Raw genomic sequence first — 19,892 nt, 5'->3', positions numbered from 1 at the left:
ATTTTAAGGTTCAGAAATCAAAGTACCAAAGTACAGGGTCCTAATTGCAAATTTTCCCCGTTTTTTAATATCCCAAACTCTCTTCTCTCCGTCCATTTAAAGCTGCAAGCGATCCATCTCTCTCTCTAAGTCTCTTTGCAAAATATACATGAAATCCTAAGCCAACTAGATCGGACAGTCAACTACACAGTTGCAAATGACTTGGCTAGTGCGAGGGCTCTTTGTAACATTTCTCGTACTTCTTGCCTCCGTTACGTACAATTCACCTGTTGCCCTCCTTTCCCGCGCGTTATGTAAAAATTATTACAAGTGATAAAGACAAAAACGAAAGAGACGGACGTGCATCTCTGTTTTTTCTTTTCTTTTCTTTTTTTTTTTTTTTGTGAAGCCCAAAAGGCAAAATTCATTCAACAATTAAGTCATCTGAACGAGTGGCCGCTCTCTGTAGCTCGAGGGGTCGCTCTTCGGAAGCCTTGGTTTGATTCTGCAATGACGAAGGCGGGAGTCACGATCGAAGTCGGCAGCAATGGAGTTGCAATTATCAGGACATTTAATCCTCCCTTGAACGCATTGTCCCCTTCGAGTGAGATATACTTCCCTCCTTTTCTCTTGTTCGGTCGATTTCAAATGCATTTGTAGGATTTGGACGATCTGGCTTGTTTTGACATGTTTTTTATTTTCTCATTCAGCAGAAGTTTTCTTAGTTTCATTTGCTTTCAGCGCGCGATATACATATTCTGGCTTTGAATTTTAATCATTTTATGAACTGTTATAATTTGATTTGCCGAAAGGATGAAACATCTTGTGGTTTTGAATGCAGTTATTACAGCGTTGAAGGAGAAGTACGCTGAAGCAATGGAAAGGGATGACGTTAAAGCTATTGTTTTGACTGGTAAGCTGAAACTTCTGCTGCTATACTTTTGTTTATTTAATTCTATGTCTGCATGTTCTGTTGAACGGGAATTTAACCTACCAAAGAAGATACATATTAGTTAGGGGTGTCCATAAAAAACCGAAAAGCCAAACCGAACCGAGAAAACCGGTCGGTTCGATTTCGATTCAGGATTTTTGAAAAAATGAAGGACAGTTCGGTTTTCGATTAACTTAAAAAAAACGATCATTAACCGAACCGACCGGTATATATATTTTTATGTATATTTTATATATATTATATATAAATATATACTTATAATATATTTATAATGATCTATTTATAAATATATTATAGATATTATATATTTTTCAAATATTTATAATATATTATATATCATTTATTATTTATTATATAATATTATACATATATTTGTATAATATATATTATAAATATAAAAAACCGAAATTGGCGGACCAGTTAACCAGTGGACCAGTTCGGTTTCAGTTTGGTGAATTGGAAAAACCGGTACCACCGGTTCAGTTTACAAAAAAAGTGCCATGGTTCGGTCAATCGAACCGTGGACACCCCTAATATTAGTTCAAAGCTCTATTGAAGTTGGAGTAGGAGAGAAATGGAAATATCTTCTGTGAATTAACGTTGGGACTCATGAATGGAGGTTGGAAAAATCTAGTTGAGTCAGTTGACCGATGACTTAAGTGTGAGACTTAGTCAAATCATCGAATGATACAATTGTACTCCTTGTCAAACAGTCATTATGTATACATAGTGGTAGCTAACCGTGTTTTCTGGTATTCTTACTTCGTAGGTGAGGGTGGCAAGTTTTCTGGTGGTTTTGACATCAAAGTTTTAGAGACCATCCACAAGAATGGTATAGACTCGTAATTTTACTAGTTGATCTGAAGTTCTGAACATCTCATCATGGAATGATGACTAAAAACTAATTAGTGTGCTTTTTCGCGTGGCAGGGGATATTTCACTTCTACCAGATTTATCAGTTGAACTTATAAATAACACAATTGAAGGTACCTGAACCTGACTCACTTTTTTGGTACTTCATTAGTGTCATGATGTTAACCTGACAACATGATTTTGTTATTGATTGTCAATGGAATTCCCATGCTAACAAGCTATTTTCTCCTTGTGCATGGCTATGTTTCTTGCATCATCTTGCTAACATTAGATGCCAAAAAGCCATCCATTGCTACTATTCAAGGGCTTGCACTTGGAGGTGGCTTAGAATTGGCAATGGTTTGTATTTTTTTGCTAAATGCTCTGGCCTTTGTTATTATCAAGGCTTTCACTTGATTTCACACTTTGATTAAACTTATGTAGAGATGCCATGCACGTATTGCAACACCACAAACTCAACTTGGCTTGCTAGAGTTGTCGCTTGGAGTTATTCCTGGGCTTGGAGGTATTGGTTTTTTATCCATTTGTGAAATTCCCTTTGAGGTTAAAGATCATGTTAGTTTTAATGAATTCATTGTTATTTTTTAAGGCACCCAACGGCTTCCGAGGCTTGTAGGGGTTACCAAGGGCTGTTGAAATGATGATGGTGAGTAGGATGTCTATCAACATAATATGAAATCTGAAGGAATTAGAAATACTTGCTTTATAATCCATGTACTGACCAAACTGAATGGTGGTTGAAATCACTTCATGGACTCAACTTATAAAGCACTTGGTCTCGATCCATGTTATTATGATTTCTGCAATCATTACTGTATAATTCTAGTAACTTTTTGCAGTCATCCAAGCCAATAATGTCTGAAGAAGGAAAGAAGCTAGGTCTTATTGATGTTGTTGTATCCTCTGAGGAGTTGCTGAAAGTATCTCAACTCTGGGCTTTAGACATTGCTGAAAGGTGTAGACCCTGGATCAATTCTCTTCTCAGGACTGGCAAACTTTGCTCCTTGTCTGAAGCACAAGAGATATTGAAAGTTGCAAGAAAACATGCAAGACAGACTGCTCCAAATATGCCTCAACATCAAGCATGCCTTGATGTGATTGAGGAGGGAATTGTTTTTGGAGGATATTGTGGTATTTTGAAGGTATCTGTGCTTATGGAGAGTTCTACAATTTTAATATATTTCTTTTATCCAAATATTTATTTTGTGTGGTCATGGATTCATCTTAAGTTTCAATTACTTGCAGATGTGAAGAGTAGCACTAGCACATGCATTAGTTTCACATGAAAAGTGTGCTATTTGTTGTGTCCCTGACTACTTGGATCGTCTCAATGATGTGCTCTTGCTAATAATACTTGTCGAACATGTTGCTGACATAGGACTGCTGATTGCAGGAGGCAACAGTATGAAAAGAGTTGATATCGTCAAGTATGTCAAAAGCACTTGTGCATGTCTTCTTTGCTAGACGTGCTGCATCCAAGGTACAACTCTCAATACGGAGGCATGTATTGAAATCCCATATTTGTATGAGGCTAGATAATTTCTTTATACTTTATTTTACCTTTCCTTGTCTTCCAGTTCTTGCCTGTGGGGTTCCTGTGTTGTTTCAGTATGTGGTTACTTGCATTTTGCTCCTTTTCCAAATTGGTTTTTTTCATACTAGCTTCCTCCATATGCTAATTTATCTGTTTCTTGTGATTAACCTCTGTCATTGATCTGATACGGCCCCACTATGTTCCAAGGAACAAATGCATAATATTATCAGTGAATGTGATTCAGTGGGTTTCACATGTATTTGAAAAAAGGCCTACAACTAAAGGTAATGCAATGTATCTCCCAGACAGTAAAGAAAAGGTCTGGTATAGAAAACAATAGTCTAACATTTTCATTTTACTAAAGATCTTAAGTTTACACAAGCAATAACAGTTTTCGGACAAGCAATTCTATTTCCCATACAAACCTAATCTCGATTAAACAAATGAATGGATAATCGTAACCATTGTAGTTCATAAACTTGGGAAATATGGATAGATAATTTTGTATTATTTTGTAGTGCCAGCCTTGTCTAAGCTCCAGGGAGAGGGAAACCCTAGGGTATAAACCCCAATAAGTCTCCTCATTTTAAATGTTAGATAAAAATTTGAAAGTATTTCTGATATAGTAGCTGCTCTGAAGCTTATTGACCAGCTATCAAAGTGCTGCCATAGCACCAATACACAGCTGATTCTAACTAGCAGCCAGGGAATGGATGCACCTGGTACAGATTTTGGCATGCAAAAAAAGTTGTTTAAGGCAATGCTTTAACAACGCTAGACTGTCACATGATGTAGTTCATATGGTTATCTACTGGCTATGGATATTTATCTGTTGGTGAATGACTTACGATTGTAATGATAATTTAAAACTCTATTTTGCACATACTCTAATAATAATGGAAGAATAGTATGCTAGAATTTTAGTTTAGTAGCCCTATTGACAATTTTCTTGCAAAGATGTGCAAGATGATTTAGAAGAACCCAATATTGTATTTGATTTTCTATATCAAGATAATGGGTTGTGTAATTTTTCCTTTAATATAAATTAGTTCTAATGTTATAGTAATAGCTAGTTCATACATCAATGGTTCTTTACTTTGGTGAAGAATGGTAACATATTGCTTCACTGCCATATGAGTCCCTCTTGGCCATGGCCATTGAGCTTCAATGAACCAAGTTTTAAATAAGCACCAATTGAGCTTCAATGACTAAATAAGTAAATAACCAAGCCTATGCCATCTTTCTGAATGAATTGCCTCAAATGTACTTTTACAGGTACCTAATGTTACTGATGTCGGGCTTAAACCAAGGCACATAAAAAAAGTTGCTGTTATTGGCGGAGGATTGATGGGGTCTGGAATAGCAACATCTCTTATCTTGAGCAACATATCCGTTTTACTTAGGAAATCATTTCTGAATATTTGCAGAAGGGAATGAAAGCAATAGCAGGTTTGATAGACTCCTGAAAATTGTCTCCATTAGTAGTGAGTCTTCACATGTTAGAAAAGACATCTGACTTTTTTGTAAAGTGCATGTAGAGAGACATCCATATGACATAATTATATACACATGATATATTGCTTTTGAATATGTTATCTTTTGGATACTTATGACCACACAAAATGTTCCAGCAAATCTCCAAAGCCTAGTAATGAAAGGAAAATTGACACAAGATAGGGTAGGAAAGGCCCTCTTAATTCTTAAAGGTGTATTGGACTATTCAGAATTTGAAACATGGATATGGTCATAGAGGTAGGTAACGAACTTTTTTGGTTTTCTTCTATTAAATGAACCAACTGCTTTCGAACTTGTATTGGATATCAAATTGACTTAAGCAATGAATTCTGTAATATTTTGGATCATGCTGATCCCCTGCTTTTGTTCATATCAGTATGCCCAGAATGTGAATTTTCTCCCCAAAAATTGCATGAACAATCCTATTGTTTACTAATTACTTTTTTATGAGTGCTTTTATATATTCTTAATATGTATGTAATCAGCTTTAATGCTTGTATTTTTCAGCAGAACATCTGACCAAATAAGTTATGGTCTTAAACTCAACCTCATAAACTTGTAGCTGCTTTCAGTTTCTAGTACTGTGCACCAATTTTTTTTTCGTTGATTATTGTTGTTATCATTGCGCAACTCAAATCAGTTCAACCCTCTCCCAACCATATATGTCTAACTACATAAATCCTGTTTTACCATTTCATGTTATCAAGAACCATATCCTTTGGAAAATTGTGAGCCTTCATATGTTTTCTAACTACCTTATCCCATACTTTTTTCAGCCTTTAGAAATCCTCAAGCTATACTGAAGAACTCCATATTTTTGCAGTTGGTGGTCTTCTATACACATGCTAGAAACATCTTTGCTTCTCCTCTTCTTTTCACCTTTTGGAGCTGATTATTTATAAAATGAATCCTGAAATTAATTATTAACTTATTGTTGTTGTTGGTGTTGCTATTATTGTCATTGTTACCATTGTTACTTCTGTTATCATTATTGGTTGTGTTGGAGAATTCTGATTATGCAGGTTTGCTCTCTGTGTAGGCTGCTACTGAAAACAATCCACTGAAACAATCAGTATTTAGTGAAATTGAGAAAGCCTGCCCTCCTCACTGTATTTCGGCAACAAATACATCTACCATTGATCTAAATATAGTTGGAGAAAAGACCAGTTCTCAAGATCGTATCATTGGGGCACATTTCTTCAGGTCCTTGAATTCCTCTTCTTCCTTTTAGTGTGCATAAAGGTAAGGTCACCAGGTCACTAATAATGTGACAAATCACAGTGGTGAAGCAACATAAATTTAGGGAGCATGATTCTCGCCCCCCCCCCAAAAAAAAAAAATAAATAATAATAATAATAATAAAATAAAATAAAAGAACTCATAAAGAACAAAAAACTAACAAGAAGGTTGTCTCACCGGTCACTGCAGCTGTTGTGTTCCTTTGCATTAAAAGTCTCAATTTTTTCACGTTGAGAAAAACCTTGGAGAAAATAGCTGTTTCTTGTATATGCCATTTTATTTGACATCTGAAGTAAAAGGCCATTTTGAAAATTAAAAATCTGGAAAGTTTAATTTTTAAGTAATTGAAACTAATTGAAAGTTTTCAGAATAAAAAATTTAAGATCTAAGGCTATGTTTGGTTTGAAGGAAAAAGTAGGGAAAGGTAGGAAAACCTATACAAGGTTTGTAAAGATTTCCCTACCTTTCCCTATTTTTCCTTCAAACCAAACACAACCTAAGAGTATCTTCTGGTTATCTTGAAAAAATGGATGGTCGTGGATTTTTGTCATTACTATTAATTTTATCACTAGCTATTACCATGTTCTTTGCTAAAAATGTAGGTTAAGTAGAATGATTCTTAGGCATCTTTCTGATTTGACATTCTAACTATTTCTGTAGATGCAGCAGGGATACATGTTATCTTAGAATGGATCTAACTCATTATTGAATTCATTTAGGGCTTTACCTATTTTTAATTCAACTTTTTATTTATTTACAGCTAGAAAGTGTATAGGAAGAAATTTCGATCTTTCAAAATGGAGGTTTAAGTGGAATACTTTGAAATGCCAAAAAAGTGTTCTGCATTAAAGTAATCAGAAGACTATCAGAAAAAAAAGTGTGGCTCTTCATGGATAACAATACGAAATGTTAAGATAGGTGATTGCAGATGAAGAACTAAACTACTAGAAAGAAGGCAAGTATGAGGAAATTAGGGAGACATAAAGGAGTGAATCACTAATTTTGGCATATGCTTTAGTAGTATTTAACATAGCCAAATAAGACCATGTTAAGATAGGTGATTGCAAATCAGAAAAATGCAGTCAAGAATCCAGTAATAAAAAATAGTCGAAATAGGGTAGCTGAGTTGTTGGCCTCCTTACTGTTTCCCCTCACCTGAAAGAGATTGTGTGAAGATGCAGAGGGTTACACAGTACATCATGTAACCTCTTCTTCTTTGTTCGGTATATCTGGTTGAGGCCCACCTTCATCCATGCTTACCATTTCCTAATAAAAGGTCCAAAGAAAACATTGAAGCACTTCATATGGGAGTAACATTTCTTTTTTGAAGAAGTAAAGTATTGTATTGCAAAAAGAAAGCCAAATACATCAGTGCATGTACAATGAGAGCCTGTACATTGGGAATTTACAAAAAGATCTGAGATATCAGTTAAAAAAAGGTCCAGCTTGCAGAAAAGTTTAAAGCTTGACACCATTAAAAGCTCTTTGTACACTTAACCAAGAACACAGTGAACCTAAAACTTTGTTCTTGACTGAAGCTATATCACTATAATGATTGTCAAAAATCTGGCTGTTCTTTTCCTTCCATAGATCCCATAGGATAGCAGCTGGAAAAATCCTCCAAAGCAGCTTGCCCCTTACATTCAAACCCTTGAGTGACCACCCCTGAAGAAGCTGAAGGACTGAAACAGGCAGGCAAGAATAAACATTAAAGCAGGATAAAGCCATTTCCCAAAGCTGATGAGAAAAGCTGCAGTGGATGAAAATGTCATTAGAGGATTCAGGGACCTCATTGCAGAAAGGGGAACAGATTCTAGGAAGTTGCTTCCCCCTTCTGAGCAGCAGCCTATCTGTAGTTAGGCACCTACCAAGTGCTGCAGTCCAAACCAGGAAGGCAATTTTTGAGGGTGCATAGGATTTCCAGATTACAGACCAACGGAAGTCTCCAGCCTCACCAACCATAAGGTTGTTGTAGAAGGATTGAGAAGAGAACTTACCAGAGGTCTCCCGAGATCATATTCTTTCATCATCTGACTGTGGATTGGGCTTGAAACCACGAATATGACTTAGAAGCTCCATTAGAGGACCACTTTCCCAATCATTAAGATTTCTTCTGAAAGTAGGGCCCCAAATAATTTCACCATTCACTGATTCAAAGCAATCTTCAACTGCAGCATCTTTGTCCTGTGCAATATCAAAGAGAGAGGGGAACCTCTCACTCAAAGCAATGTCCCCACAGCATTTGGCAAGCCAGAACAGTGATTACCCTTGCCAACCTTGCATCTAGTCCCCTTCAAGAAGTCAGGAAGAATAGAGATAATGTTACTCCACAAGGCACATTCCCTAGGAAGTAGTCCAGGACCCGAGTCTCACCCCAGATTTGTGATCCCATACTTATCTGCAATTATTCTTCTCCAGAGGCTGCTACTCTCTTTGCTGAATCTCCAACACCATTTACCAAGAAGGGCCTTGTTGACAGTTCAAATGGGAGTAACATTGGTACAAATCATGTTTAATACACAAATAATCAACTTTAGGAATTGTTCAAATTAATCATATTGTTATTTTTATTTAAAGTATGCTATATATGGGCCATAGCTTGGTGCAATAGCAAAACCATGGGCCAACAAGTGTGAAAATGCAGGTTGGAGTATACTTTGTGCAAAAATATGACAAATGCTAGGTCTGTTTCTAGTCCACTTCCTCATGGTAATGGCCTTTTAATTAAATATGTTATGTCATAATATACATAAAAAGAAACTTATAAAAAAATAATATACATGGAAAGAAACATTGTTGTAAGTTGTATAATGGTTACATATAGAACTGTATGATGGTTGTTCCTTACATGCCTATTATGTGTCTACTTTTTTATAATGTACTCTATTTTATAGACTTAATTAAAAAATTGATATTAGAGGAAAGGTTTCATAGTCAGGTCCTTAGGCCTCTTCTCCAGAGGGTCCACAATATCCCACCAAGAGAGATAGAATATTGAGAGTTCTAATTTTAGAACCTAAAGGATGAACGGAAGAAAGGTATTACTTTTAGCATGTAGAGGGACTTTTGTCTTAAATTTTCCCTGTAAAGCATGATGGGGGGGAGAAAAGTGCCACTAACTATCAGCTATCGCATCACGTCAAAGTTTACTGGGTTTCTTGGATTTCTCTACAAGCTAGCAAACCCATCCTTAATAATATATCTTGGAATAAGGTTTCCTAATTGTGTCAATTAGGATAATTCCCTACATAACTTACCTTATTTCTTATCCCTCTTCTCTTTTCTGGAAAAGGTGGAAGAAGACTGGAGAAGCTACAACATGATTTCCTGTGACATGGATGGAGAGATGAGTTCAAGTTTCACCTGGTAGAACGGTACAGAGTATGTTCTTCTATGTTTGGTGGGGGATTGGGTCTGACCTGAGGAAGATTAGAATGACAAACATTTTCTTTGTAGGAAAATGGTGATGGAGATTTGGTGCCACCACGCAAGACTGCCTTTGGCGGGTTATTCAAGGAAAAATATGGGAAAGATGATACAAACTGGGAGCTTTTCAGACCCATTATGGTTTTGCCCTTTGGAGAGGGATAGAAATGGACTGCGAGGTTTTTAAGAATTCTGTTCACTTCAAAGTGGGAAATGGGAGGGGAGTCAAATTCTGGAGTGATCCATGGAACAGAGAGTGGCATTTTTCTCAACTGTACCTATCTTTGATCTAGTGAGGAACAAGGAAGCATTGGCTAATGGCTAGTGACAATATAGTGTAGTCTCAGCAGGGATTTAGTTGGTCTTTGGATCTGAGAAGAGGGATGAATGAATAGGAACTGGGTGAGATGGTAAATTTGTTGGGAAGGCTTGATGGCTGCCAGCCAAGTGCTGATCAGGGTGACCATAAAATCTGGGTTTGGGACCCCTCTCAACGTTTTACAAGGAGTAGAAACTTGGCTGAAGGCCTGACTTCTCCTTGGAAAGGTTGTGGTAAATGAAGGCCCCATTCAAGGTATCCTTTTTGGTTTGGACTGCTGTGCTGGGGAAATGTTTGACTAGAGACAAGCTGTTGAGTAGAAGGATATGAATATCCAGAATACTAACTGTGCCCTTTGTAGCATGGAGGAGGAGACAAGTAATCATTTATTTCTTCACTGCAGTTTCAGTAGGCAGGTGTGGTTTTTATTTTTTAGAAGTCTTTGGAGTGGCTTGGTGCTTCCTGGAATCTCTGGCTGTGAGTAGGTAGCATTTACCAAAATTGAGTAGAAACGGGGGTGGTTTGGAGGCTGGTTCCTATGGCTGTAGTGCAGGTGCTTTAGAAGGAAATAAATGAGAGTCTTTGAAAGCACGAACTTCTATTAATATGGTTTTGAGGAGGGCAAAAGGATCTTTGATTTGCTTGTGATCCAAAATGAGTTTAGAGGGGTGCACAGCCAAAATATTTTTTATTCCTTGTATAGATGATCTTCATTATATTTTTTTTTTTTTATTATACCCCCATCCATAGTTGATCGCTATGGGATTTGATGTAATTTGTTGAGATAATAGCAATACAACTACTTTTTCCCAAAAAAAGGTAATGTTCCCAATATATTTGCAGAAATTTCATTGGAGCTATGCAATTTCTTGATTTCTTTAATATATTTCATGTCTTCTAAGTGAGAAATTTTACATTACATATCAGCACATATTTTGGTGACTCGTGCACCATAACTCTAAATAAGTAGATTTTTTTTTGTACAAGAAAAAACACTGCAATTTTACTTTTACAGAAAAAGATTCTTGCTGACTTTTTAGGAGGTGCATGGGGACCATTTGTGTTGGTTTTCCTCAAATAGTTATTGCTAACTTTTTAGGTCCATGGAAACCATATTGTTAAGGCCTTGTTCTAATTATTTATTGAAAATGCCCTTTTTCTTCATTTGTTCATGTGATGTAGTTCTGAGTTCTGATACACCATTTAATGAACAGTCCTGCCCATATAATGCCTCTCCTGGAAATTGTTCGGACAGAGAAGACTTCTCCTCGAGTAATCCTTGATCTCCTGACAGTTGGGAAGGCAATAACAAAGGTTCCTGTCGTGGTTGGAAACTGCACTGGGTTTGCGGTCAATCATACGTTCTTCCCATATGGACAAGGTGCACACATTTTGGCAAACTTAGGAGTGGACATATTCAGGATTGACAAAGTGATCAGCAATTTTGGCATGCCAATGGGCCCTTTCCAGTAATTTCTTGTCCTGAACATCATCCTTCACATGTATAAGATACACCATATTTGTGCAATATATACTCATTGCCTCTACCATGGAACACTGGAGACCACTGATCAAAATGTAGATTGACCATCTTGCATGATGCAGTTTTGCCCACCTTTATGGGCATACGTAGTGGAGATCTTGAATCAGAAGCATTTTGGTAGCTTTAAAACTGCAAAACTCTTTCAACCATAGATCAACTTGACCCCTATGTTGTCTATGTATCGCCACTCTCAGACTTGAAGTGATTTTTTGCACATTGAAGGGGCTAGAAGAGCTCGGGGTGGACCAAAAAGGACATGCGTAGAATAGTAAGAAATGATTTAAGCACTAATAATTTAACAGTAGATATGGCTTTAAATAGAACAGATTGGCAAAACGGGATTCATGTAGCTGACCCCATATAGTTGGGATAAGGCGTGAATGATGACGATGATGATGAGGCTTAAATCATTTAACTTCTTAACTTCTATTGAAATTCAGGTTTGCAATTTTTATTTATCATTGTTTTTTTTCTAATTTACACCTTGCTTGAAAAAGGCATGTGATTCACTAGAAGGACCTTGAACTTTTCTTGCACTTTGTGCTTTTAAAGCGCTGCTTGAAAGAAGGTAGATCAAAGAATTTTCTATTTTCTTCTTATCTTACAAGGAAAAGGTTGAATGGTATTTCTTTTCCAAGGAGAAAACAGGAAACCCTCGTTATCATTTCACAATTCACTCTGCCTCCCTGAGCAAAACGAAAATAATAAAAATCTGACTTAATCTGTATCCGTATTATTTCAGTTATTTTCCTTCAAAGTCCCCACATTTATCATTTTTAGCAGTCATTATAAAAATGGTGTCAAAAAAGTCGCTTATGTAATACTTTGACTATAGTGTCTCTATTGGCTTTCTATATGCATGTAATCCTACCTATATGTTTTTTTAAGTCCCAAACTTTACTTGCAGTGGAGGGGTGGCCACCGCTAAATTTTACTTGGGCTCAAACTATAGTCAGTAGAATCATTTATCAAAAAAAAACTATAGTCAGTAGAATGATTACACTTACACTGCTGTTTCTTCTTCCCTCTTATCTTGTCAATTGATGCATTGAACATGCATTGAGGTATTCACATACATTCCATGTGTTTATTTGTATGAATCCTAATTTATTACTTCAGCTTCAGACATTGCACCTTCAAACGCCATTAAATCAACCTCATGCATATGTTGGTATTCATGAAAGCAGTCATCCCCCCCCCCCAAAAAAAAAAAAAAAGCCTAGTCCATATCCAGTCTAGCTTCCTTGACACCCCTGATGTCCAGGACCATAATTGGGTAATGCCCCTAATATTTTGGCATATTAGGGTCCTGTATGGCTGACCATTTCTTGCTAGTTTTGGAACTAACAAACATGTGGGAAATTAGATATTGGGGTTTGTATTGCTGTCAATTCTTTTCCAGTTTTGACACTGGCAATCATGGTCTCTAACTCATGAATTATAACATTAGCATAATAGAAAATGAGCTCAACTGATACAAAGTGAGAGGAGCAAATTTCTTAAGTGGTGCATAGTTGTAAGAATGAGTACAAGACAGAATATTTAATAGCCTTAATAACTGCATACCATACTATTCCTAACTGATTTTGGCTTTGCTTTGCATCCAATGCATTTTTATGATGGTATCTGTGTGCTCTGCACCCTGCATTTGCTTGTTTTAGGTCCTTGTTGAATTCATGCATGTTTACATGCTCTTGTAGGCAGTTGTTCTAGAAGAATGATGGAATGCTCCACTTGGTTGTGTTTGCATTGGCAGGCTTCAGGACTTGGCAGGATATGGGGTAGGCATAGCAGCAGGTAAAGTACTTGGAACTGCCTTCCCAGAGCGGACATTCAGTTCTCCATTGGTGGACCTTCTGGTAAAAGGTGGACGAAATGGTACTGACTCCCAATGTTTTCTGCTGATACTGATGCCTCTCATGCCTTATAGTTTTGGGGTTAGTTAAATATTTTCAGCATCTTAGGTAAAACTAATGGAAGAGGATACTACATATATGAAAAGGGAAGCAAGCCAAAGCCTGATCCTGCTGTGGTAGCTATTGTTGAGGAATCTAGAAGGCTTACCAACATTATGCCTAATGGAAAGGTTCCCTACTTTCTTTATGTTAATCAGAAGATTATTCAATTTGCATTAATTAATAATTTGGTTTCTTTGTTCCAACATGCCACACAGACTTATGTGAGCACTTTAGTTCTACATGTAATTGAATTGTTGAAGTGTACCTGACATGCTTGTTGGTATAACTTGTAGCCCATATCTGTCAGTGACCAAGAGATTGTGGAGATGATTCTATTTCCAGTGGTAAATGAAGCTTGTCGTGTTATGGATGAAGGAGTGATTGTTCGAGCATCAGATCTTGACATTGCATCTGTTCTTTGGATGGGTTTCCCTTCCTATCGGTGAGATATTTTTATTGTGTTCATTATTCATTTATTTCTTTGTTGACTACCACTCATTGCCTTCGTATGGTGGGGGTATAAAAAAAGGCTAACTTGTTTACAAAACGGATAGGAACCATCTCATATTAACCCCATTTCTGCTTTTATCTCTTGTTAAATGCCCAAATGCTTGATTAGGCATCAAATTCTATGGGGACAACCTATCTCTTTTCTTCTTTGATAGTTTAGTTAAGAGTAAGTGATAGTATTTTCCCATAATTTTGTGTATTATATCATCACCATCCAAGACCTCATTGTCCATTGAGAAGATTTTTTTTTTGGATTGATAACTGTTAAGCTTTAATAAAGTAGAAAAAGAAGGAGATATGTACAATATCCCTAGCATCCTTAGGCATAGGATGGCTATCATCCACCTAACTCATTATTACTATTTACATGACAGTAAAGCCCAAAAGAGTTGGACCCTGTCCACCCCTTTCTTAGCCAATTGTCAGGCTATTTTCTGATTTTTGAAGCCAACAAAATGTTGAATCTAGTTCCATACCAAGTATCCAATGCCCTTTATAGTGTGTCAATACTGCCCTAGTGCTTGACAATTATCTTTTTTGGTCACTGCCCTAGTGCTTGACAATTATCTTTTTTGGTCATCCCATCACAATCTTACCTTGCAAGGCTGCCAGTAGTTTAGAGGATTTGACTATTCAGTATTGCATATATCCTTGCTTACCATTAAGTTGGTAATGATAATTAAATTAACAGTAGAGGTACTGATTCACTTCATGATGCCTGTTCTTCTTGGTTCTTGTTTCTACAACTGGAACTCCAATACGAGTTCCATTTCAGCTTGGCTACAGATGCATTATTTCTCATCTTCTTTTCCTAGTATGACAGAATGCTTTTCGGGCATGTCCTATCGAGCATGGCATGATCAATTTCATGCATATGTCCAACAAAAACTCCATTTTATTTTTTCTGGACTTGTGATGTCATGATTTATGACATTAAGATCTAGAGAAGAAAATTACATGTGGTACACATGGCTCATTTTTTTTCTTTCTGCTAGTGGTGGCATTGTATTTTGGGCTGATTCAGTTGGATCTGAGTATATATGCAAGCCTTAAGAAGTGGTCAGAAACATACTGTAGACTGTCTAACTTCTTCAAGCCATCTAGGTTTTTGGAAGAGAGAGCAACCAAAGACATCCTGTTGGTAAGAACCTTCATATTTCTATTTGATTCATTGAGATTCTTCAATGGAACTTGTCATTATGGTAACCCCTTTCTCATGCAACAAGCCCTCATTCAAAAGAAAAAAAAGGGGAAAACATCATCATTATATAATTTGACTGTAGAATAGGTTCAATGCTGGTATAAACTTTTCCCCCATTTGAATTGATTCTTGTATGTGTCAACGTGAAGGTTCACTTTTCTAACCCTGAAAAACTCATGTCCAACTTTTCTGATCATATCATATAATTATATGCAAAGTCAGTGCTAATATCTCTCTTCTTCCTGCAGAGTGCACCTGTTTCGACCTCTCAAACCAAGATCATGTTTGTAAATTACACCTTCGTGCAGGTTCATGTTTCCCATAATCATGCTAGGTGCTTTTCTAAACATTGATTTCGTTCATTACGACAATAGTTGAAGTTTCACTTCAAACAGATTTAGTTTAAATAATCGTCCTAAAGTGCTTTCTAAACATAGTTATCATGACAGTGTTAATGCAAGAAGATTTAGTGCCACAACCCTCATCAGGTACATTTTGTCCCATCTTTTGGTGTTTATTCCTCAGCTTGATAAAATAAATTGGTTGTCTATGGTTCTCTCAATGCAATTCCAGGTTAAGATAATAGTACATCACACCTACGCATAGGGAATTATTCCAATTGTTTGCTACTTGCTATTATCAAATGTTACATTTCAAAGACTAGCTATTTTCTGTGTGAACTGAACTGCATTGATAGAGAGTGCCTAGCGGCTAGCATGTGAAGTGCATGTAAAGCAAGCAAGGCAACCAATTGTTTGTGAAGAGTGGGACGGGGGGATTAGGAATTTCGGATTAGGACTGCAAACCAGCCAAGCTCTCTCTCCAGCTCACCACTTAAAAAGTTAAAAGCATGGTATTAAAACTATTGTTGAGCCGGGCAGTTGACCCGTTCGACCCAGGAAGCCGTCACCTATCCGGTTCCATTTTTTACCTGGCCCCGATTTCCCCAAAAAAATAAATAAACAAATAAACTGTTGAATCAGTCAATGAGCCACTGGCCCAGATGGCTGAATCGTTAACCATTTGACCCGGACAACAGTTTCTGGGTCATTTTTATTTTAATTATTTTCATGTTTCTTTTTTTAAAATGTCATGGGCTGATTATTTGGACCAAACATTTGAACCATTCGACCTGGGAACCAGTGGCCAAAGTGATTGCATTTCCAGTTGATTTTTAAACCCTTGCTTTAAAGTTTTAAATTGATCGTCAAACTTAGTCCATTAAATAATGGGTTTTGAAGTGTTTGGGCATATTAAGGCCTAGATATTAAAATTAAATAGCCAACCTAATTATTCTCTTCATTCAATAGATCGGAAGGGCATTCATTCGGCGGTTTCAAGCAATCCATTGATCTTATTGTCTGATTATCTGCAGCATCAATCGCGACTTCCGTTTAGTGGAGCTTACTGGAGCCTCAAATGTACGTAGCACGTCCTTAGTTTGGTCAAACCGGATTTCCTGTTCATCTCTTCCTCCTCTCCTCTCTCTATTAACCCATTTAAATGTAGGTAGAGATCTATTTTCCCAAAAAATAATTTAGTTTTAAAAACTTGTAGTTAGTGGAGGATTGACCTTTGTTTGACAGATGGATAGGGATAGGTGGCCTGATTTAAGTGGGTTAATAGAGAGGAGAGGAGGAAGAGATGAGCAGTGTCTCAAGTGGTGAAGCGTATTGTGATGATTTTGACCCCAATAGATATTGCCCACAGTATCCAATTCACCTCACAACATCCATATGGAAATCGTCTCAAAGGAAAAATTAAGGCAGGCTAGACAAAATAACCCGAATAACTAGAGACAAGTTCCTAATGCTATTATAAACATTAATGAATTTGCAGTAAAATGTTCCAATAAAAAGCTAAGAAGTTTTACGCTCTATAAGCTAAACGTACAAAATTAAACGGAAAAGATCAGAAGGTTTTAATTTCCACCCATTTCTGGCTTCTAAGATTGCATATCGATAACGGTTCACGGGGCGGTAAAAGGATGGGAAGCAATTAGCAAGTGGTGGCTTGACACAAATTAACTCCACGAGATGAGATATGGATGGGAGGCGTGTAGTGTTTTTGTTGGGATACTGGGATCGTATTTTCTATTTTGATGAGAAATAGTGTTACAGTGTTAACAACTTAAGTTATGTTTGGTTTGAAGGAAAATATAGGGAAAGAAAAGGAAAGGTAGGAAGACATTTACAAATCTCGTATCTTGTCTTTTCCTTCGTTTTTCTTCAAACTAAATATAGTCTTAGGCTCCGTTTGGTTTATAGGATGGGTATGATAAAAAGAAAATGTTTCAAAAATATTTTGTTTTTCTCATTTGTTTTGAGTAAAATAGAGTGATGGAATGAAAAAAACGTGGGATGTTTGATTCCAAAATCGTAAATCTAGGATCGCACCGAAACCGTGTGGCACCCCCTCTCAGCCACTCCCTTCCTCCCTCTCTCCTTTCTTCTTCTTCCGTTCATCGTCTAGAAACTCCCCTTCCCCGTTCGAACCCAGAGCGGTGGCGGCGGCACTCCCTCCCTCTCAGCCACTCCCTTTCGTCCTTTGAACCCAGAAGCAGCGCTGATCGAGTTCATTTCTCCGTCGCTCCGCTCCATGCTTGTGAATTGGCTCTGGATTTTCTCTTCCTTTTAGCTAGGTGTTTTGTTAGTCTAACATCTGACGGAGTTTTATTATGGTTTGTTCAAAATGAAAATGTTTTACAGCTTAGTTGGATTAATTTTTGCAATGTTAATGGCGATGCCGATCGATTCATTTCATTCTTTTCTCTTTAACTTTTCCTTATTCTCATTTTCTTTTCATTTCCCGTTCTTTGGCTGTTGTAGACTGTCTGTGACACCCTTGCTCTTGATTTTATACATCTAGGTTTGAGAATGGAAGTTAATTGATCAGATAGTGTGGATACTTGTGCCTAAGGCGTTCACTATATACAACAAAAACAAGGAACCTGATGGTTTAATTCTGTTGGAAGAAAGAGTAGGATCGAAATAGAATTCTGTTTGGGAAATTTCCAACAGTTGAGATCTTCATCTTCTTCTTCTTCTCGACCTACCGGTAGCTGCTCTTGTTGTCCCTCCTTTACCAACATTTCAACGACAACAACACCATTGTTTCAGAGAATCCACACCAGGAGAATTCCCCTTGGCAGCTAACCCCTCCATCGTTCTCCATGTCCTCACGGACTGTAATTTGGACCCTCAAGATCTTGCGAAACTTGAGGCAAGTTCCCAGTTTCTGTTGTGTTTCATGTTGGTGAAACAGTGTTTTTCTCATTATTTTTCCATATATAAAATCAAACAATAAAGGTGTAAATTTTTACATTTTCCCATTCCACTCATCCCATCCAAATCTTCCCGCAAATCAAATGGAGCCTTAGGGTTAATGGATCGGAAAAAATATAAGAAAGGAAACAGCCACATATACAAAACCTTGCATAATTACAAGAATGGATGGAATTCTTTGCCAATTTATTACAAAATACTTTTTGAAGACTTGAAAATCTCTGATAGGGTGTTTGGTTCCGTGGGCGTTTATCCAATAAATGTTGTCACATAGGCGCCACTTTAGCGATTCCTCTCTCATGTTATTTCGTACATGTCAAGAATGATAAAAGTGGACTTTGGTTTTTGTACATGTCTACTGCTTGGAAAAATTATTTTTTAAAGCTTTCACAAATGGTTGGACATTTTTTCACCGTTACGTTGATATGGTGTCTATTGCTTAATGGCATTTAGTTGTCATAAATGATTATAATTATTACCTTTCTCAGTTTTACAAATAAATAAAGTGTAAACATTGAATGAAAAAATGTAGACGAAACCAAAAACATACCAAGTCTTACCTAATTGCACAGCCAAGTATTAAATAAAAAAATTGTATGCTTCACTAGTCCACTTTCTCAATGACCGAGTGACCGTCAAGGCTAAGCCCTTGAGTGAAGCGGTGAGATCATGTCACACAGTATTCCAAAATTACTTGTTGGATAGTAGACAGGGAACCATGCCAAAATTACTTCAAGGTAGAAACGAGACATATATAAGACCCTATTCCTATTTTCTTACACGAGAAATGATTAGCTGAATGCAGTAGCTGTCAATGGTCAGTAAAACCAATGATAGAACTCTACAATACTAATAAAATACATAGAACCAAGAACCATTTAAATTTGAGAGAATGATGGATCAACACAGTGTCAGAATTTTTAAGCCCAAAGTACAGTTGGGATAAGTGTCAGCTCAGAATTGATGCCAATTCACAGATGCGCATTGATGTATAGAGTGAGAATTTTTTACATTTTGAATATTTATAATTTTACTGTAGAATTCAAAAATCTACATTGGGCCTATCCGTACTTTTCTGTTTAAATTTTCACTGTAGTCTTCATATATTTCATCACCGGCATGGGCATTACCGCATTATCACTGGTTCTATAACCTGCTGAGCAACCATCCGCTGAACAACCATCGTGTTCACTGTTGAGTTAATCCGAATTCCATATGAGAAAGCAGGTCCCAATTCTCAAACACAACGTAATGAGCATAATGTTTTCAGCAAAAACTAAAAAAATTTAGATAAAAGGGGTAAAATGTAAAAAACTTGCTTGAAGTTTCCCTTTTAAGTTTTAACAAAGCCCTCCTCGTGGTTTTATAAAACTTGCAGTTACATCCCTTCCAAGTTCCAGCATTGTCTTGGACCCATGCATTAGTTTTTTTTTTTTTCAAAAATATACATTTCTCTTACATCTATCAATTCAGATAGAGATTTACTAAAATACCCCAAAAGAATTTGATAGAGAAAAAAAAAAAGACAACGTAATGAGCTTATGTTCTGTAAGAGTCTT

The 19,892-nt window shown here is 36.8% G+C and overlaps 1 pseudogene across 1 annotated transcript; it reads left to right on the top strand.

Annotated features, from left to right (window-relative positions):
- The first annotated feature begins 112 nt into the window (after positions 1-112).
- Positions 113-18,383, top strand: LOC104592158 (peroxisomal fatty acid beta-oxidation multifunctional protein AIM1-like; annotated as a pseudogene). The gene is made up of 20 exons (XR_016079681.1): positions 113-583; positions 821-892; positions 1,701-1,763; positions 1,861-1,917; positions 2,076-2,143; positions 2,228-2,309; positions 2,394-2,450; positions 2,644-2,946; positions 3,198-3,284; positions 4,614-4,787; positions 4,970-5,090; positions 5,893-6,056; positions 11,052-11,306; positions 13,137-13,258; positions 13,345-13,466; positions 13,632-13,780; positions 14,844-14,989; positions 15,298-15,383; positions 15,499-15,537; positions 17,918-18,383. The product of XR_016079681.1 is annotated as a peroxisomal fatty acid beta-oxidation multifunctional protein AIM1-like (transcript).
- Positions 18,384-19,892: the final 1,509 nt, after the last annotated feature.

This window comes from Nelumbo nucifera, chromosome 8 (genome assembly GCF_055504915.1).
Source record: "Nelumbo nucifera cultivar China Antique chromosome 8, China Antique-T2T, whole genome shotgun sequence".
Classification (NCBI taxonomy): domain Eukaryota; kingdom Viridiplantae; phylum Streptophyta; class Magnoliopsida; order Proteales; family Nelumbonaceae; genus Nelumbo; species Nelumbo nucifera.
This window is presented reverse-complemented; position numbering and strand designations above follow the sequence as displayed.